General features: G+C 42.4%; 1 long non-coding RNA gene across 1 annotated transcript in view; it reads right to left on the bottom strand.

Moving 5' to 3' along the window:
• Positions 1 to 13,271, bottom strand: part of LOC143114236 (uncharacterized) — a 29,536-nt gene extending 16,265 nt beyond the window's left edge. The window contains exons 1-2 of the long non-coding RNA XR_012984872.1: positions 13,144 to 13,271; positions 12,849 to 12,964 (exon numbers count right to left, since the gene is read on the bottom strand). This is a non-coding gene — a long non-coding RNA (uncharacterized LOC143114236). The remainder of the gene's footprint in view (positions 1 to 12,848; positions 12,965 to 13,143) is intronic.
• Positions 13,272 to 22,121: the final 8,850 nt, after the last annotated feature.

The raw sequence follows: 22,121 nt of genomic DNA, 5'->3' as shown, positions 1-22,121 counted from the left end.
CTGTGTGGACGGATAATAACCCCCTCACACACATCATGACCAAGCCACGACTGGATGCCTGCGAGCAGCGCTGGGTGGCAAAATTGGCATCTTACGTGTTCGATATCAAGTACATACCGGGCCCTAAGAACACTGTCGCAGATGCACTGAGTCGTCGGCCCGTCGTGAAGTCGGCTGCTGGGAGACGGCTGCTCCGAGACCCCTACAGTGAACTCCTGGCCAAAGCAGTCCCTGTCTCAGCTAACACTGTCCAGGACACCTTTAGGCAGTCTGCCACTCAGGATTACTTAGACTGTGAAGGAGAGGAGCACTATGTGTCTGATGGTGCCAAGAACCAGTCTTTCTCCAAAGAAGAAGTCTCTGCCATCCTTGAGACACACAGTTTATGGGAGTCAGGTGCCAGGGTTCGAGCTGTTGACGTACTCCAACAACTCCCACAGCTGGTTCCCACTGATGAAGAGCCCCTGCCTGCATTTACAGAGAGAGAACTGCGTGAAGGGCAGTTAAAGGATCCTGTCCTCTCCAGGGTGCTGTACTATGTGGACCGTGGCCGTCGTCCATCCAGGAGAGAGAAGTCCAAGGAGCCTGCTATGGTTATCAGGTACCTGAAACACTGGGAGAAACTGACCACTTGCAATGGCATTCTCTACAGAGTGTCCAAAGACCAGGTGTCTAGGAAGAAAAGACACCAGTTGGTGGTCCCTGACTCCTTTAAATCCGAGGTCCTCAAGGGCATTCACGACTGTGCTGGTCATCAGGGGCAGTTCAGGAGTTTGAGCTTGGCCCGTCAGCGTTTCTTCTGGCCTCATGTAGACAGGGACGTTAAAGAGTATGTCCGTCACTGCCCAAGATGTGTCGTCAGCAAGACTGCCGACCCAGAAGGAAGAGCACCCCTGGAAAGTATAAAGACGTCTTCTCCTCTGGAGATCGTGTGCATAGACTTTTGGACCGCGGAAAATTCAAACAACAAGTCTGTTGACGTGTTGGTAGTTACAGACCATTTTACCAGGTTGGCGCAAGCCTTCCCCTGCCGTGATCAGGGTGCCAAACAGGTGGCGAAACAACTCTGGGACAAATACTTCTGCATATATGGCTTTCCCGAAAGAATTCACTCTGATCAGGGGCCCTCGTTCGAAAGTCAACTGATCAGTGAATTGTTGAAGGTTGCCGGTGTGAGGAAGTCCCGAACCACCCCATACCATCCGATGGGCAATGGCAGTGTCGAGCGTTTCAACAGGACATTGGGGAACATGATTCGCGCCCTCCCGCCTGAAGCTAAATGCAACTGGCCCCAACACCTCCAGACACTGACGTTTATGTACAATTGCACGGTACATGAAACCACAGGCTATCCCCCATTTTACCTTATGTATGGTAGAGTTCCACGCTTGCCGGTTGACATTCTCTTCAAGAACATCCTGAGAGATCCGGAGATTAGCAATTACGACCACTATGTGGTGTCTCTGACTAAAGACCTGCAAGAGGCCATAGCTATTGCTCAAGGACATGTCAACAAAGAGCAGAATCGGCAGGCTGAACTCTATAATCGTCGTGCAAAGGGGAAGCTGATTGCTGTGGGTGATCGTGTCCTGGTGTCCAACAAGAGAGAGAGAGGGAAGCGAAAGACTGCAGACCGTTGGGAGTCCACAGTGTACACTGTTGCCAGCATCAATGCCTCCACCCACACCTACCGGATCCGACACCCTGAAACAGGCCAAGAAAGAGTTGTTCATCGCAACCTGCTGATGCTTGTTAATTTCCTACCTATTGATGCGGACAACATCTCAGATGGGACATTTGTGTCCTCCTGCGGGAGAGAGTCAAGCGACATCACTGATGTGGATGGATCGATGCCTATTGCGGGTAAGGAGGATTCTGGAAGTAGGACTCAGGAGTGGGTTGACAACCTGACCACTGTGAGTGCAGATATCCATGCAGAGTGTAGCTCACCAGAGGACATCTTGAGTATGAGTAACGGGTCTGGGCATACAGGCAGTTTGCCGTCACAGACAGGGGTGGGCTCTGAATATACTCTCCTGTCTCCTGAATATACTCTCCATGTCTCCTTAACTGACTCTCGGAGTACACACATACACAACGCAGGGCACCTAGACGATACACAAGATACAGGGCCACCCTCCACTCACTCAGAGTCGGACAACTTACACACAGTTAGGACTCGTGTTGGACGTATAGTGAAGCCAGTTAACCGTTTACTGTGTCAGATGTCCAAACAGGGTATTGTAAGCAGTGCTGTTTCTAAGTCAATGTTTCGGATGTTCCAGTCAGACTGAGGGTCTTAGTGTAGTCTCAGTGTATTTTGATATTTTGATATGTCATTGCTTCACGTGACATGAGTCAGAGTCCAGGTTTAGGGACTTTTACCTGTGAGACTTGGTTTGTGTGGGGTGTAGACTGCATCCCGCTTCCAGAAGTTGGTAGTGAGTTTTGTGCCACTCTCTGTCCACTTCATCCCTTTTGGGATACTCTTCAAGTTGGAGTATAATTTTAACCATGTATTGTGGGTTTCTCTTGGTGTACATAATGCCTCGAAGCCTTGTAGATTTTGGCGAAATTCAGGGGAGGTGGATGTAACAGAGTTAAAAATGTAGTGTATTGTTATATATGATTTTCGCCAAAGTAAAACAGCCTTGTTTAATAGTTGTGAATGGGAGCCACCCTTGGCCATATGGTGTACTGCAGATCTGCTGCGTGTAGTCTTGTGTTGCTTCCCTACCCGATCAGAGTAGCCGTATGCTTTTGATCTGGTAGGTTCACTGTACAAAGCACTCCACCCAGTATATCAGTTTTCTATTGATGTTTAAGTTGATAACTTCAATGTTTCCCAGGTGTTATACTAATTTACATGCACTGTAAGGATTGTACTGCATTTAGCACGTTTTGACAAAAAGTTTGTTAATGTTTTCCTTTTGACTATAAGTTTCTCCATACTGGTAACTAGCCATAAACTCCGCTAGCCATGTCCATGCTTTTAATGTCTTATCTAGCATGCATGGGTTGAACTGCGTAGTTAAACATGTATTGGAAATAATATTACTCTGCGTCTCTCATGTGTGTAGTATAGCTTCAATATATGTATGAGACAACAGTGAATGTTAAGCGAGTTATCCCGAACGTAATTAGCTGTAATTCCATGTGTGTGAACTTCTGTCTGGCGTGCCTTGCTTGCTAGCAAGCGAAAGTGTACAATGGAATGTTTACATAGTAGTAACGCAATACATGATGTATTTGCTTGTGCAGATGCTGTACGTGGTACACCGAAGCCTGAAGGCAATGTTTTGATTTATTTTCTTAAAGGTATGTGGCTCCGTAATGTAAATAGGTTCTAGTGAAGTGCTGTAACTTTATGCAGTTTAGTTATGCCCATTCTATATGGGAAGTTAAATGTCATGATTCAGATAAAATTATGCATTTTCTATTACTGAGAGAGTAAGCAGAGTAGCCGTATGCTTTTGATCTGATGCTGTACGTGGTACACCGAAGCCTGAAGGCAATGTTTTGATTTATTTTCTTAAAGGAAAAATAAAAAGGAAGAAAAATTCAACATTTCGCCTCTGTCCCCCCTGATGCTTGACCACTGTTACATAAACGGTTTTCATAATTCCCATTTTGCCTGACTTGCTGCTCACTTTTCATAAATGAATCCACTGACTCAAGCCTCATTTGCACCACATTTATTAAATATTATGGACAATAACATTTTGACAATTAGAGGATGTAATGACATTTAGCTATCTGGACATTTTCTGTTTGCTAGAAACGAACTATATAGCCACCTAGCAGAGTGGCTTTTAAATAGCAATATGCATTATATGGTCTGTTATGCTTAGCTTAGGGAGAAGGGAACATTGAAGACTTACTAATTTGAACTAGGCAAAGCAGGCCACCACTGTTTGGCCAGCTCGAGACTGTAGGCTAGAGGCTGATAACAAACCTGAACTTGTAGGCTAGTCTAAATGACGAGAACAGGATAACTCCACCACCACCTTGTTATTGATGACGTCATGATTTCCTTGTAACGTAGGCCTATACCAAATATTAAATGCAAACAATGACATGCCCAACCTCGCGCGCGCACGTAGCCTACGTTCCAAATTATATACGTTATAACGTTCATGTTAAATCTGCTGCATGAAGAAGAGTGAGTTCACCCGTGTCCGCTTGTATGTTAGATACGTCCATCTCACCTCAAAGTTTCAATGCGCGATCGTAATAATGGTTTCATATTTGTTAGTACAACTGTACAAAATACATTCGGGGCTGAAGCCCTGGCAAAATCAGCTGGCTACTAGGCCTACCCCTCGGGCACAGAACTTGTTCATTGACAACGTCATCTGTCATGTAAAACATGCTCCAAGAGAGCTCATAAAGATCAATCACACCCATTAGGCCCTTTAATGCAAATCGGATCAACGATCACAATATCAACAAGCTGCATTGCAAAAAAAAAACATTTCAGAAGCCATTATTAAGCAATAGAGATGTGCTAGGTGTTATGGATCTCAGCTATCCTTCATCTCCTGGTTGCAGCGATACAACGAGACCGTTTGTGCACGTTTAAGGTACCTAAACAACGACTATATTAAAAGTTTTTTTTTTTTTTAAGAAAAGTTTTGGGTGGGCCTGTTGAAAAGTGGGTGGGCCTAGGCCCATCCAGGCCCACCCGTAGCGCCGTGCCTGTTCTAGCCTACTATTCCAACTACAACATGCTGCAAACATGTTCATCTTCATGGCTAGTTTGTTTAGCAATAAGGTTTTGCCGGTCTTTTATCGTGATTCCGCACCCGTAATACATTGCTGTGACGACACGATCCATCAAAAAAACATGCAAAAAACCCATAGACGCTCGGCTTCACTGGACTTTCAATGGCACTACAGAGTGGGCTGATGAAAAGCTAGCTCTTTATTGGACAAGCGCCACAAAATCGTCATTTCCAGGGAAGCCCGGCGTCTCTGGGAGTGAATAGGCGAGTTCGTCTTGCGGCAGATCTGTGCAGATCTGACTTGATGTGATGCATGCTGAGTTGAACACAATGCATACTGGGATGGACGCAATGCTTGCTGGTTAGAAATTCTGTCCGACTTCTGTCAGCCGGGGAGGGACTTACCACCGTGACACCATGTCACATGGCCTTAAAATATCGCGGGAGTCTTAGCCTGCAGACAGATCTTGCAGTTGCCTTCCACGAGCTGCACGAGCTGAAACACGCCCTCATGACGTCAGTTCAAAGACGTGATAGGGCCATTTGGGAGGAATGTCCTCATGACGATTATGACTGGAGGCTCATGCTGCTTCCTTATGTTGGAATATGCGAAAATAAACAGAAATCGAAGGGATACCTTCTTATACGTGATTTCTGCAACAATGGTAGGCTAGCCTACTGAAAACGTTTGGACATTCTGTTATTTTCTGCTGTTGGCTAAATAGATAGACACACATATAGGGGAAACACTTGATATTGAATTTATGTGCTACAATGCAGGCCTGTTAACTGTATGACAACAGTGGTTTATTTAAACTACATCATTAGAATTTATTTCGTCAGTCATCATGCTCATTTTAATGAGTAAGAATGAAAGTTCTGCTGTGTTTATTGCAAACAACATTCCACGATATCTCCCGCGATGTCTCCCGCGAGTCACGTCAGGCAGACTGTAGCCTTTCTGTCCGGGATGAGCTGCCCTCTGTTGTAGCTCCTCCCAGCTAGCCTCTGAAGATCACGTTTACGTAGAAAGCCAGACGAAAGTCAGACTCAGTCAAGACGAACAAGCCTATTGGGACAGTGGGATGGCCTGGACGCCGAGGTTTTGTATGATGATTGGAGGAACCGTCATAGAGGCCGGACTCTTTTTGATTGACAGCATATGTCGCGATCTGACAGGAAGTGGTTCAAGTTCAAGGCAGGGATGCGTTAATGTTAGTGTTGGCAGGTGAAGTCGAGAGATAAGGCAAGTTGCAGCTCAAATTCTCATAATTTGGGAGCAATACAGTTTTATTTGTCTTTGTAAATAGCATACTGTAAATAAAACCGTAATGTGGAGTTACAGAGTTTGTGACTTGCTTTTGTTGCAGTTGTGTATTTAGGCTAAGTTAGGTAGCGCACTATATAACGGTGTAGGCTACATTATGCCATGTCTGCCATGCCTACTGTTTGGGATAATTTTTGCCTTCAAAGAACAATATAGCACCTTAATAATATTAATTTAATAATTGAAAATTTTTATCAGAGCTTCCCCTGTCCCAAAGAGCAGCAATCGCCACTGCTACTAGGCTAGCGTTGGGAATCTAAACACTTCAACACCGACATGTAGCCTAACATGTTCAAAACTACTGCGTGTTATGGGTTAAGACATGACATTTCTTGAAGCATTTGAGAACACACTGAATTAACTGGAAAGTAGAGTCCCTGTTAGATTAGCTTGCTTGCAAATGCCGTTGTCCATGACCTGGCAGTTTTATGGCAAGCGGTTTTAACATACCTTATGGCAAACCGCCTACACTGGGTAGGCCTAAACTTGAAAGCAGAGCTTACCATTGTGTGTGCATGCATGGCAAGCTGTTTTAACATTTAAATGTATTATTCGTAGGAGCAATGAGATATTGATAGTAAATTGAATATAACAGTTTAATTTCATGTTCAAATTTGTCTTATCAATAAAAAAAGCAATTCATGCTTTAGACCATTTTAATTTAAAACATTTTAAAAACAAAGTACCGGTTCAGGCACCGTTTTGGCACCGGCACCGTTTTAAAAGTATCGATTTAGCACCGGTATCGGATAAAACCCAAACGATACCCAACCCTACCGTAAACAGTATTATTTGTTTGCAATAACAGTTCAGATAATGCAGTATCCATGTCTTGGTAACTTTTACAAAATCAAAAAAGTCTACCAGTGTTTTAGCCAAAAATAGCAGAGCTAGGTATAGGGCACGTGCATAGAACTGGGGTTTTCGATTTGGTTTTGGTACCAGGGTCCCCTTGTGGGAGAGATTTTTTTCTGAGGACCCCCATTCAATTATGATGTGGACTGACAACTTAAGCTACACAACAGTAGGAATGGTTTATTATGACCTGAGTGAAGTGATTAGTACTGTAGATGCAATAGTCTGGAAACACAAATATTTCTCCATACCCTTGTTTCTTTTTTCCATACTTATCCAGACCTGGAAATTACTAAAATCAAATTCCATACTTTTCCAGGTTTTTCATACTGCGTAGGAACCCTGCACATTCCACTGCAACTATGCGCAGCACTTGCCACTCCGACTCATCAATAAAAACTCTGCGCGCACACACCAGTCCCATAGAAGCGCACTTGACTTTACATCACCAACTTATTTCAGTATATAGCCAGAGAATGTCCGTAGACGGGCTCTGATATAGCCTAGTCTAAGGTAAATTCCTTCCGCCATGATAGTACATTTAGAATAAAGAATAACGTTCGTGAACCCTTCTGGTTTTGTTGCCAGCATAAAAACAAGCTTACCATCAGCCTATCCGCAAATTTTAAACACAAGAGATGAATTGAACGATGACGACGTCAGACATATAGGCATAGTTCATATTGAAAAAAAAGTTTTACAATTTGGAACTCTAGCTTTTCCCCACCGCAGTCTTTTAATGCCATCTAATCATAACGTGCGCAGTCTGCACCATACATAAGCCCAAATCACACCCAAGATTCGCGACGAGATGAGCTGCAACATTCTAATTAATTTAATTAATCAACATTCTAATATTAACCAGCAACTTGATGCAACATTCTAAAACCTTCCAACTATGACCAGACATGGTAAATGCTTTGCAACGGCTTGCAACGACGTGCAACATCTAATTCACACCTCTGTAACATCCTTTCTGTAACGGTTTTGTGTCATTGCGAATCTTTTGTGTGAATTGGGCTTTAAACAGACGATCTGACAGGTTTTAGAAGATTAAATACAACCCGAAACTAAAAAACAGACCAGGCCTGAGACCGGCCTTTAACCCAAACCTGTAGCCACGCCAGGCGTTTAAAAGAGACAGGCGTCTCTTTGGGACTCAGCTATTATTTGAAGTTTTACGGTACTGTTAAGTGGTAGGCCCAATCCCAATCTCTCCCCTTACGCACTCACACAATCTGCGCGTTCCCGCAAACTTCGTCAGGTTTAGGACTATCCAACTGCAAAGTTGTGAAGTGCTTGAGGGCTCGCTTGCACCCTTTCTGTACCCTTTCCATAAGTCGGGATCTATGAACATTTTTCTTAAGGGAGGCTGGAAGCTTGAAAAAACATCAGTAAACAAAAACAACTGCCGTAAAAAGGAAAAGGTAACGTGTTTGCAGCACGTTTTTTGTGTTGTCAGTTTAATGATAGGTCACAGGTGCTGTCCCCTTCCTGTTAGCGTTTTGAACCCTTACACCCTCGCTAACTTGATGTCAGTTAAGTGTGTAAGGGTTCAGAGTTTAGGGTTTAGGGGAGAGATTGGGATTCAGACATGGTCATTTGTCAAGGGTGTGTGTCAATTATGCGGCACGTCATGGAGGACATTTCAAAATGTTAGTTCCGCGTGATTAGGCCATGCCTGTAAACAAAATGCTATCTGTGATAACCAGCTACCGCTACGGAGAGTGAAGTTCGTCCCAAAGCTGAGTGTGGTCAGAGAATGTCTAATAAGGGGAGAACTTTCACTCTCCAGAAATTTCCTGTTTCTGAACTGGTTGCTGGTTCCCATGTGGGGGTGCTGTGATTGGACTGACCGAAATTAGTTTTTTTCAGCTTCCAAGCCAACGGAGAGTTGCTAGACTACCCTGGCTGCAAATTACATTTGCTGCCGCTAGGGCGCATCTACGAATGCATTCGAACCCGACCAATAGGCACGCCTGAAGTGCCCTTGAGCAAGGCACCTAACCCCTCCCTGCTCCCAGAGCGCCGCTGTTGTTGCAGGCAGCTCACTGCGCCGGGATTAGTGTGTGCTTCACTGTGTGCCAGACCAAATTTCCCTCACAGGATCAAAATAGTATATTCTTACTTATATACTCTAGGGTCGTTTCTCAAAGTCAAGGATGGGTCCTTCAAAGCCGCTCTTTCACGTTACGTCATTGAATCTCGCCAAGCACTGTTCCAATGTCAAGGGTGCTTTGAAATTCTATCTAACTACTGAGTTCGTTCTGAGATTTTCGAGGATGCATGCCTGTATCCTCTGCGTGCATGGAACACCCACAATCCTGTGCACACATGATTTTTATTAATGCATCTGCAGCTTCCTGCACACTCGCTAGTCTGTTCCATTGTGTGTTTTCCGTATGCTAGGAAGAAGCCTTGCCTCGTCTGTGAAGGATTGCAGGACTCGTTCTACCCAAGAATGAATCCTTGACTTTGAGAAAAGCCCTTTCTTTGAGATTTCTAGGTTGTGGCTAGATGGGATACAGCTAAGAACGGAAGTTACGTAACAGATAGTGAAATATCGCAAAATCTCGACGATACCAGAGCGGCTCTGTTGTTACTATAGACCTCTCCAGAATATATCCCGCCTCCTAACTTCCGTATCCATCCAACTTCCGGGCGTGGATTGTCTATGGGAAATAACATGGCGTTTTGAAAGATCGTACCTGTCAAACTCTGTAGGTGACAAAGTAGAAAAAGCTGCTGGGCAGATTGGCCTACACACTTCTGCCATCTAGTTTCCACTGGATTTTTTGATTTTCGGTGCCGTTTAAGTAGTATAGTCTATAGTATACTACTTAACCCATTTACTCCTAAAATGCCTGCTAAAAACGCCTATAGAATCCTAAGGCATTCTAGACTAAATAACCTTATTTCCTGAGGGTTTTCTGAAAACATACAAAAAATTGTCAACGTCTACCAAAATGTAATATCTAAGCCTCTGTAGCACCTAGAAACATGAAATAAAAAGCATGCTGCGCTACGCAGCATCCAGCGGGAGGGTCAATGTTGCGCTACGCAGCATCCAGCGGGAGGGTCAATGTTGCGTCATGCAGCATCCAGCGCGAATGGGTTAAACGGCACCGACAATCAAAAAATCCAGTGGAAACTATATGGCAGAAGTGTGTAGGCCAATCTGCCCACCAGCTTTTTCAACTTCGCTACCTACAGATGTTTTACCGGTATGATATTTTGAAATGCCATGTTATTTCCCATAGACAATCCACGCCCGGAAGTTGGATGGATACAGAAGTTACGGAGGCTGGACTTATTCTGGAGAGGTCAATTACGATGGCAGCTTTCTTCTCGTCGTACAGGAGTTTTGAGAAGTACCTCAGTGATTACAAGGAAGAAACCATGACTAAGTTTACAGTCTTAACTAAAGACCGCAGTTCTGGTCAGGACGGTGAGTTCAGCTAAAAAAAATTTCCATTTTTAAATCAATAGTCTAGCTGTTATCTTAGAATTGTATGCGCGAGTTTGTGTGTGTGTGTTTGTGTGTGTGTGTGTGTGTGTGTGCGCGCGCGCGCGTCTCCTTCTCCCTCCTGTGTCATATAATGTGTCATATAAAGGCCAATGTTATTATGTAAGCAACTTAAAAACTTAAAATTCAGATTGACAGAATCTCCTTTTTACCCGGGGAGTGCGCGAGTGTGTTTGTGTTTTTTAAGAAGTGGGGTTTGTTGGTTTGTAGTGGACACCTTCTGCTAACCAGTGCCTAAGGCTGCAGATTAACTGTAACTCTTTTCTGTGAGGATGGACACTGGTTTTCAGCAGCCCTCACAACCCCACACCACCACCCCACCCCTTCCTGTGAGGATGGACACTGGTTTGCAGCGGCCCTCACAAACCCACACCACCACCCCACCCCTTCCTGTGAGGATGGACACTGGTTTTCAGCGGCCCTCACAACCCCCCCACACCACCACCCCACCCCTTTCAAGTGTGCATATTGTATATAGTTCTCTGCAAACCTATGGTGGCATCATTCCTTCAGTGTGCATATTGTATATAGTTATCTGCAAACCTACTGTATGGTGGCATCATGCCTTCAGTGTGCATATTGTATATAGTTCTCTGCAAACCTATGGTGGCATCATGCCTTCAGTGTGTCTTAAACAACCACAAATAAAAAATGTATTATATTATATTGATATTTTATTGTATTTCTCTAAATGCATACTTGACTGTAGATAGATTTATGAGTAAAGTTACCAACACAGGAAATGTTCTATTTTGTCTTTATTATTTTGTCAGAATGCACCAGAATGCTTTGTTTGTATGTGAAAATCACAAACCCCACCCCCCTAAAATTAAATGAAATCATATTGGACATATTGTGACTCTCTAACTCTTATCTTATGTAGCTGTAGAAGCAAGTCTCTCTGATGTTTCTGTTTCTGCACTACAATGGTACTGTTACCACACTGCACATAACTGTACTGTACATATATGGTTCATACCATATTTATTCAGTTTTTATTATAATATATTCTGTTCACTGCATATATCTATATGATTCATAATGGTACTGCCAATACATTGCACATATATGTAAGCCTACATGTTGTGTTCTCTACAGATGGAGTCGAGTCTCCGTGCAGAAGTAGATATTGCATGCCAGGTTTCAAAAGTTACGATCTCAGTCCAATCGTTAGCAGCTCCATCACAGCAAGTTATGGTCCATCCCCAAAGGGAAATGACAGTGTTCGTTGTGCAATTGAAGCAACTCTTTCACGACGATCCATAAAAATAGTTTTCATTTATGACACGGATATCCATGGCTGAGACGTCTTTAGATCGTCTTTAATTATAAGTTCTCGTAACGCAGGGTAAAGTTAAACTTACGTGTCCATATATATTATACTTCTTTGGGACACCAGTGATCATAACTAAACTATTTATTTTGTAATAGTATTTATAACATGAATTTATAACATAAAAGTGATGTTAATGTTCGCAAAATAGCTATTTTTCTTGTTTCCTTTGGAATATCCACGATCGCTTCCTACTTCCTGTCCTGAGCGGCGAGATTTCACTATCTGTTACGTAACTTCCGTTCTTAGCTGTATCCCATCTAGCCACAACCAGAGAAGGTCTAATAAGGGGAGAACCTTCACTCTCGGAACTCTTCCAGTGTGGTACTGCATCTAGGGGCGCTCGCGGGCGAGTCCAGAATGAATGGAGGTCTATGGAGCTGTACCCCTCAAAATCCACTTTTCTCGGGATATAATTTTTTTCAAGTAATTTGAATATTGTATTCGAAAGGGAAGGCAAAGACAATACACTTGGTTGAGTATTATATTTTTCAAAGTCACTTAATTGTTCTAAAAAGCCTGTCAAGCGTGTCAATGACGTCATTCGTCATTAGCGTGATCATAGCATAGCATAGCATCAATGCTAGCGTGTTATGGGCAACAACGACCCAACCTGTAAGAAAACGAAAGGACATGACTTCCAGATTATTTCACTTTTGATTGATAATCCATATCCATTTTGCGAAAAATAAAATAAAATCTGAGGGTTTCAGTTGTTAAATAGGTAAAAACAATAAATGTAGCCATGTAGCTCCATAGGACCCCATGTATTTTGGACTCGCCCGCGATCGCCATCTAGGTGAACTCTGGTGAAATGCAGCCAAATTCGGTTTGTATGGGATTAATAGAGAGTGGGAAGGCTCTCCGTAGACGGGCTCTGCCACAACCAGATTTCTAGGCTACCACTTGTACCTAGACTCCCATTCATTTTGCACTCGCCCGCGATCACGCCCAGTGGAATGCTGGTGGAACTGCAACCAAATTCGGTACAATGAGGAAGTGAACTCTCCGTAGGGCAAACATGATAGAACTTGTCGAATGGTACAGCAAGGTGTAGAAAGTCACTGCATTGAAGATACCAACCTTGTACCAACTGATTTTGCGATATTGCACTCCTTGTACCGAACGTGCCTTGCATGGTATTGAGAGACTCTGTGCTGTCAACACGGCAAGTGCAAAGTCTGCACTCAGTAAACACACTGCAGAAAAAACGCAAAAACGTGTCATTTCGACATGCAGCTACTTCACTATAAGTATGCAGTCTATGACACCTAATTTCTGGAGTGTTATTGGTTAATGCAATTATTTGCACTCAACAATGCAAAGTAGCCTGGCTATAGCCTATTGCATGTTAGGCTAATGATTAAACAAGACTTACCCAAAATGCACAACATGCCTGATGCCTGTTTTTTTGGTATTATACAGTTGACTTTGCCCACAAACAATGCTGCTGCAAAAACGAAGATAAACAAGCTGTCGTGTGCAAATGGCATAACACCATGTTATGCAACGCCGTGTGCAAAACCGAACTTCATTGGCTGTTACAGTTTCGGTTTCGAGAAAAAGGCGCTCAAGTCTTAAACGTTTTGAATTAAACTCGGGGCTTAAAGTGTTCAAGCACCGTGCCTGAATTCAGGCGTGAGCTGGTATGCTTAATATTTGAAAGTAGGCAATGAGACTACAGTATGACGTCCTCATAAATGTCTGATAATTTCAGACACAGACATTTCTATTGTAAACTGGTTGAGGGAATTTATATACGCTACTCCATCACCTATTTTGAACAGCTAATTTAGGCCTAGCCATGGCTACTTACAGCTTGTTCCTCCTTAATCTAGTATGTTTTCTTTACCAACTCCACTTTCACTCGTGCCATATCCGTACATTAATTCAGTGTGAATTTTAAATTAAATTATGAGGGTGAATATCGCTGAGCTGTGCCTTTCTGCAGTGGATATGCATGTCCTACATTATTTGCCATATCTTGTTATCACATCACATGTAAATGACTATGAAAGAGTTTCATTCGTCTATATGTAGTCTATTCAGGAAAAGCATTAGGCCTACTTGGCCATTCATGAATTTTCTAGATCATTTTCAGCTTTGTATGAGAGAGGATGCACATGCTATTTTGCCATGCCCTATGCACCATGCATTAAAGCAGGGGTTCTCAAAGTTTTGATTGGTGAGGGCCAATTCAGGAACCCAACTTTAACTGAGGGCCACCAAAAGGGGGGAGAAAAAAAAAAAAAAACCTGGGAAAAAATCCCATTTTTAATCATTTTAATGACCAGGTTGCATCTCTACAGTTTATATTTATTGCATTAAAAACACATTTTAATTCATAACTGAGGCTAAACCTGGCAAAACTTGTGAAAATCTTAAGAAAATTTGCAATGCACACACAATCCCTGGGGTTCTCTACCCTCAACAGACAAATTTGGGATATAACTGTTCTGGTTGCAGTCCATTTCAAGTACAAACTTATTTAGGACAAACAGTCTCAGTGTGCCTTGCTTCTTATCAGCATAGGCCTTATTCAGCGCTATTCAGCTACCAAAGCACCACAGGAAAACCTGCCGGCCACTAAACACCACTAAATGGAGATTCATTCTTTTCAAAGTACAGTTGTACAGTTTTAACAGTTTTACAGATGTTATCAGATGTTATTTGGGCAGCCATGGCCTACTGGTTAGCACTTCAGACCTGTAACCAGAGGGTTGCCGGTTCAAACCCCGGCACAGCTGAAGTGCCCTTGAGCAAGGCACCAAACCCCTCACTGCTCCCCGAGCGCCGCTGTTGATGCAGGCAGCTCACTGCGCCGGGATTAGTGTGTGCTTTACCTCACTGTGTGTACACTGTGTGCTGTGTGTGTTTCACTAATTCACAGATTGGGATAAATGCAGTGACCAAATTTCCCTCACAGGATCAAAAGAGTATACATATAAATACTTATACTTATACTTTATCGCGGGCCGCCAGAAATGTTTCCGCGGGCCGCCATTGGCCCCCGGGCTGCACTTTGAGAACCTATGCATTAAAGGAACCGTATGTAAGATTGTGGTCAAAACTGGTACTGCAATCACTTTCAAATTACTGTAGAGCGGTGTATCCCCTCCCCCTCCACCCTGACTGGCAGAGCTGGCAACCCGGATGCCGAAACACTACTGACTTTGTGATTTGTAGATAGGTGGAGGCGCATCAGGCCAAAACATGACATGACAAAACACAACATCAACATCAGTTGAGGGCTGCAACTTCACTTTTTAAATGACAATATCCTGGCCGGACTACTGTTGTCAGTGATATTGATCCGAGCGCCGCCGTTGTAGCAGGCAGCTCACTGCGCCGGGATTAGTGTGTGCTTCACCTCACTGTGTGTTCACTGTGTGCTGTTTGTGTTTCACTAATTCACCGATTGCGTTAAATGCAGAGACCAAATTTCCCTCACGGGATCAAAAAAGTATATATACTTAAATATATATACTTAATAATTTGATCATTCAATTATTTATCATAGACCACATAGGCAATTATACACTATAACCTACACTAAAGGTATTATTCTATCGCCTATGTCACAAATTACCTGTTTAAAGTACCGGTAACTGTTTTTTTATGGGTAGGCCTGATACATAATGTAGGTGTGGGCCTAAATTTTGTCAACTGCAGAGGGCACTATTTCACAATACATTGATTGAGACTAGAAGTTCAAAAAAAAAAGTCTGTCCAGACATTGCAATTTTTATGAATGAAAACACCACCTGTCTCTAGCCTACTTCTTTGAGGGATATTCCTAATGGTTTGAAGCAGAGGCAACAGGCTTAGCCCCTCAGAGACTCTGCTCAGATTGCTTTGTTATCACTATTCTCATTCAAGTATATGTTAATAAGTAAGGTTAAACTATATTACATATGGAAATATTATGTGTGGGCCAAGTGTCCGTTTCACTTTGACTACTGTATTTTCCGGACTATAAGTCGCTCCTGAGTATAAGTCGCATTAGTCAAAAAATGCTTCATGAACAGGAAAAAAACATATATAAGTCGTACTGGACTATAAGTCGCATTTATTTAGAAATGTATTTCACAAAATCCAAAACCAAAAACCGAGACTATGTAACTGGATTATTGAGGCCAAAAAGATAGCCTAATGTTAATGAAGACGAAGGAGTGAAGCCAGCCAAGAGGAGGGCAGGAAGGTCATTGCAAAGCAAAAGATTCACTGAAAGAAAATACCATGTGGTACACCAAAATGTATCTAAAATGTGGAGAATACAATGCAATCAAGCATTTTGGGCGATGTGGAGTCACAGGCTGGCAGCAGATTAAATGCTCACAAGAGAGAAAAAGATGCAGTTTTAGACGTGACTGAAGCAAGCCAGGAGATAGGCCTATAGGCCCGACGGTAATTGTAAAGCAATTTACAAAAGATTCACTGAACAAAAATGCTGATATGATACATGAAAATTTTGCTAAAAATGTGGAGAATGCAATGCAATCAAGCATTTTGGGCAATGTGGAGTCACAAGCTGGCAGCAGATTAAATGCTCACGATAGAGAAAAAGACGGTTTTAAAAGGACGTGACCGAAGCTGAGGCAAGCCAGGCAATAGGCATATAGGCCCGACGGTAATTGTAAAGCAATTTACAAAAGATTCACTGAACAAAAATGCTTATATGGTACATGAAAATTTAGCTAAAAATGTGGAGAATGCAATGCAATCAAGCATTTTGGACGATGTGGAGAGACAAGCCGGCAGCAGATTAAATGCTCGAGAGAGAAAAATATGCGTTTTTAAAAGGACGTGCAGACCGAAGCTGCAGCAAGCAGGTGATATTTAGAAATTTATTTCACAAAATCCAAGACTGCAATGCAATGCAATCAAGCATTTTGGACGATATAGCGTATTGGCACAAGCTGGCAGCAGAACAAATAGGCTACTCGCCGAGAGAGCGAGAGAAAAAAATATTTATTTAAAACCAGGGCCTAAATTTCAGAGCGCGATTGCGCATAATTTATTACTAAGTATTGAGCATAGTAATAAAAGTCCCGCAACGCCAGCCATCATAATGCGAGAAATTCCCACACATTTTACAGCGCTGTCTGACGTTAATCTAATAATGGAGCGGCCTGAAAGCGGACCAACTCTGACTTCAATTGAACCCCATGCAGAGACACACACACACGCGCGCGCACAACCACTTTGGGGGTGCCTCTCTCTCTTTGCTCTCTCTCTCTCTCAGCAGGATTTGTCACCGCTAAAGTCAAATTAGGCCTATTATAGCCTATTACGTGCTTCTACATCAACCGCTATCGACAGGAAAGGAAAACAAACGTTTAGCGATCAGGAACCGCAAACACAGAAGCATGACAGCCTATAATATAACGCGAGAGAACATGGATGTGTTCTCCATTTGAGGAACGTTATAATCGATTGCGGACGTGAACAGACAGCTAGCCTACAGACACGGAGCGCATAGTAGGCCTACTTTCACTTTCTGTGCGTATTCACGTGAAAGATAATAAAGCGATCAAATATTACATGGCAGTGAGTTTTGTTTTCAAATGTTTTCATGCATGTCCAGCAGGCCCGTCGCTAGAAGGTAAGCAAACCAAGCAATTGCTTGGGGCCCCGAGCTGGCCAGGGGCCCCAAGACAACGACTGGTGAAGAATAAAATGCAACGACAAACTGTGAGCGCCCCTTTGATAGTCAATGCAGTGAAGTGCAACGACACTGTTACCGGCAATACCGTAATCCCCCTCAAGGGGGCCCCTCTCAGTAGTCGCTGACAGCAGCCAGCCAGCCAGGTTTGTGGTCTCTGCTGCTGCCGCGAAAATATAAAACCTCGGCAGTCATAATGAAGAGGAGTTATGCGTCCAGAAGCCAGAAGAGAAAGGAAGAGGATGACAAGAAAAAAACAAGATAGTGGTAAGTGATAAATTACACTGGATAAAATAGCTCTACTTGTCTTGTACAAATGGTGTAATGTCGCAGCAGGAAGGCTAGCCTAGCAAAAAATGTGTAACTACCTGCCTGACGGCCCATGCTGCTTGTAACAAACTAGAACAGTTAGCGCAACTTTTTCCCCCCGAAAGGACGGAATATGGTTACATACTGTAATATGTTTATTAACGGGATAAGGAAGACACAGATCTGTTCCAGAATCACTGTTTATCGTATTTAATGACATAACATTGCTATAGCTTTGTAATAGGTTTTGATGAAAGTGGCATAGCTTCTCTGCTATACTAACTATTCGACCGTGATAATCTATTTACCAAATTGGGGTTAGGAAAACCACACGATAAATTCCGTGCATCAAAGCAGACTGGAACATTCATGTAGTATTCATGCACGCCAGCTGTTTACTGTCTTTAAAGCACCAGGTGCGTCTGTCTAATTCTCAAACAGCAGAATGCTTAAATGCTATGTTAAGCTACAAGTAGGCCTAGGTCAATGTAGCCTATAACATTAGCTTGGGATGTTTTTACAGTAGCATTGGTAGTTGTGAAAGCAGCTGCATCCCTTCTAAATATCAAAATATGGAAATGCTAACATATCTTTTTTTTCTCCCTCAAGGTGCTTTGCTTAAATTTCTCAGCCCTCAGGCTCTTCCTAAGGATACCTCCACTGATGAAGATGGCCTGAAAGGTTAATCTTATGTATGTGTGTGTGTGTGTGTGTGTGTGTGTGTGTGTGTGTGACTGTGTGTGTACTTGTATTTATGTTGGATTTTTAAATTGCTATACAACCTGCACTCTTTATACTTTGAACAATGCATCCTTTTTCTGCATAAGATGGCAGTGTTTTATTTTCTCACTTTGTGAGAACTGAAAAATGTTAATGTGTGTGTGTGTGTGTGTGTGTTTAAGTATGTTGGATTTAGTTATTGCGCACTTTTTTACATTTATATTGGATTTTATGGTACGGTGGTGTTTTTGCAAATGTTCAAATGTTCAACATTTTCAAAACTAATGCACACTATATATATGCAACTGCAGTATTTGCACTGTCAAAATTTTGTATTTATATAAACTGTGGGTGAACTTAAACTGTATGGCTATGCGGTGGTTCCTGTAGGCTTTGCGTGCGGTGGGGGGGGCTCCATGTCCATTTTGCTTGGGGCCCCCAAATTCCTTGAAACGGCCCTGATGTCCAGATAACGGGTGAGGAATGTTTAGGGGACAGACTATCGTGAATCCTGAATTTATGGCTGGGCAAAGCACAGCACCTTTATTTGGACCATGGCTTGTAGCCTATTCGAGTCAGCTATAGGCCTTAATTTCTTGCGTTTTACTGTAAGACATAGGCCTATACTTTTCGTTTGGAGCAGCATACCGGTAGGCTATCAATGGCATTGGGTCACTATTAAGTTTCATGTATAAAAGAGTGTCGGGATGTCCATCCGCTTATTGCGAGATAAGGCATCCGCTTTCATTCATTCATTCATTCATGGAAAGTGTGCTGTGCTGCAAGGGAAACCTTATTCCGTATAGCCAAAGAGGTCTAAGATTTTATAAATTTAGTTATTTTTTAAATTATGCATGATTTACTTTTTTTTATAAAATTCGTAGGCTGATGCCTGGCAGCAACAATTGTGTTTAAATGTAGGTTAACCTGGGGCTGCGTGCTACTGGTAGCTTGAGAGCAATGTGTTGGAGACTCATGGTGTAGGACAATGACTTCATTGGCAACAATATTAAACCAACCAACAATATAAATTATTAAGAAGAGCTATTTTATGAGTTAAATTGAAACAAAATTATACTGGCTTTTATTTGTCCGAATCTGAGGCCCAGCTATAAATAGAATCCCGGCAGTAATTTGAGGATTTAAGTATGCATGTGTGTTTCAGGACTTGTGCATTTGAGAGCGCTCTCTCAAGGCTGTAGACGATAATGTTTCATGTAGGGTTCATGTCAGTTAATATAAATTAACATTTAAAAACATGTTCAATTATATAATTTTTTTCATATATAAGTCGCACCTGACTATAAGTCGCAGGACCAGCCAAACTATGAAAAAAAGTGCGACTTATAGTCCGGAAAATACGGTACCTTTCCTTGTGATTGTCTGACTCGTGATCAGTGGAGTGAAGCAGTCTGGTGTTGTGTAGCTGTGATTGTGGGTGATCATATATAAAAGCCAACAGCAGTGTACTAAGACAAAACTCCATGGCTGTCATTTGGGCTTTTCTCTACTCATCATTGCCCTTGTGCTGTTATTACCAGGTCAGGTGTGTGCTGCAGGTCACTGCACGTCTATCTTAATGTGGGTCTTCTGCTACTGATTTCTTCACCTTCTCTTTGTGAGGTCTCTGATGAAGAGATTTGGATGGTGCAAAGCTTGATGGTGCTGAAAGAAAGATATTCTTGTCAGTGTTCTGCTGTGACACATTTTCAAGATCATAGTTAATCTAAAGGAGTAAACAAAAATTTGAGTGCAGAATTGTAGTAGAGAAACAAAGGAGAAAAGTGCTTCAAGTACTGTCATACTGCCTCTCAGAGTCCAGACTTCAATCTGTCAAAAAAAGTGAGCACAAGGCCAGAGTGATGGCAAATAATCGCTCCTGCCTCAAAACTCAGATTGCTGCTAAAAAGGTGCAGTCTAGAATCATTGTGGAGACATGGAGAGGCTTGATAGGTATTATAAGAACAATTTTGAGAGCTATCAATGCTATAAAGATGTTTCCACTGATTATTTAAAAGGGGTATGAATAATTTTGGATATGCTATTTTTCATTAAAAATTTTAAAAAAGATGAAAACGCCTCTTTTTTTGATTTCATGTTTCTACTATCACATTGGCTTACAACCTTTAGCCATGTGGCAGTGTAATTTTCAGTCAGAACAAACATATTGGTCAACATTAAATCAATATTTGCCAGGGGTGTGTGGTGTGCCAGTTCTTAACTGTATAAGAGGGAGAGCGCTATACTGGGTCAGCGAGAGCCACAGGTAAGTGACCTCTCGCTGGAGCGCTGCCAAAGCTGACGCACACACATTTGCTCTCACACACGGTAGGTTCTACTTCCGCATCTTTGCATCATGTAGGGCCAGTGTGCAGGATAGTTGAATCATTGCTTTCAGGTTATGTTGCGGACCGAGGTCAGCTAAACATTATACCCTAGACAACGTAGCTTTAGTTTAGATGCTGTGCCTCGGCCTCCTCGTAACATCACACACACACACACAGTATCATGCTGACTTTACTCAAACTCCTACCCACTCAATGAAGATTGAGTCAGTTGCAGTTAGTTGAACACATATCTCCAAATGAAGATTGAGTCAGTTGTAGTTAGTTGAACACATATCTCCAAATGAGGATTGAGTCAGTTGCAGTTAGTTGAACACATATCTACAAATGAGGATTGAGTCAGTTGCAGTTAGTTGAACACATATCTCCAAATGAGGATTGAGTCAGTTGCAGTTAGTTGAACACATATCTCCAAATGAGGATTGAGTCAGTTGCAGTTAGTTGAACACATATCTCCAAACGCGGTACGTTGCATAGTGTTGCTTTAATAATGAGAGTGCCCTAGCTGGTACACCCTCAGTCTGAAGCTGTTAGGGGCTCACTGAGAGCGCTGGAATCGTAATCTGAATGTAGCACTGTTTGTGTGTGTTGTCAGGTAATTGACGGCTACTATGATAGAGCCAAATGGGTGGGGAGGAAGGTGTTTTGCTGTGTGCCGAGGAAAGGTAGGCACGCACCACATACACACACACACATACAAGCTCAAGTTTATTGTCATTAACTAATAAAATGATTTTGATGATCAGTTATGAACTGTCTTGTGTTGAAGAGCCAGCTCAACTGTAAATACTAAATAGTAGAAATTAAAAAGGTATATTAATTGTGTGGGGTGGGGAAGTTATAGTGTATGTGTGTGTGTGTGTGGTGGGGGGTGATGTGATTGGTGCAGCTTGGTTTCATGGGCATAGGTAATGAGCATCATTACTCGTCGCCAGAGTCACTTGCTGAGCAAATTCAAATTAGCTCTCGCGAGAACTCTGGATTTCCAGGGTAAGTGAAGCCTGCTCCTACCACACAATTCTCATGTGAATATCCAAAAATATCAAAAGGAAATATATAAACGTAGCAACAAAACTATTTTGAGAGGACATCTTTATTTTTGTCTATTTGTCTTACTCTTGAGTGAATCATTTTGAATTAAATAAATATCATCAGACTATGGAATGCTTTGGAAGCTTACAATTCTTTATGCATCCTTCACAACCGTTGACCCTGCACATTGTTTACCTAAAGACACAACACATTTCTTTAACTAAAGCGGTGTCAAATATGACATTTTGCATTCCTATGTTTGACACATTTGGTTTGGGTCCTTGG

The sequence above is a fragment of the Alosa pseudoharengus genome, unplaced genomic scaffold (assembly GCF_046254945.1).
Source record: "Alosa pseudoharengus isolate Yale_2024_CS ecotype anadromous, Long Island Sound unplaced genomic scaffold, YU_APseudo_1.1 YU_APseudo_1.1_scf_9, whole genome shotgun sequence".
NCBI classification, from domain to species: Eukaryota; Metazoa; Chordata; class Actinopteri; order Clupeiformes; family Clupeidae; genus Alosa; species Alosa pseudoharengus.
Note: the sequence above shows the minus strand (reverse complement) of the source record. Positions and strands in the feature narration are given on the sequence as shown.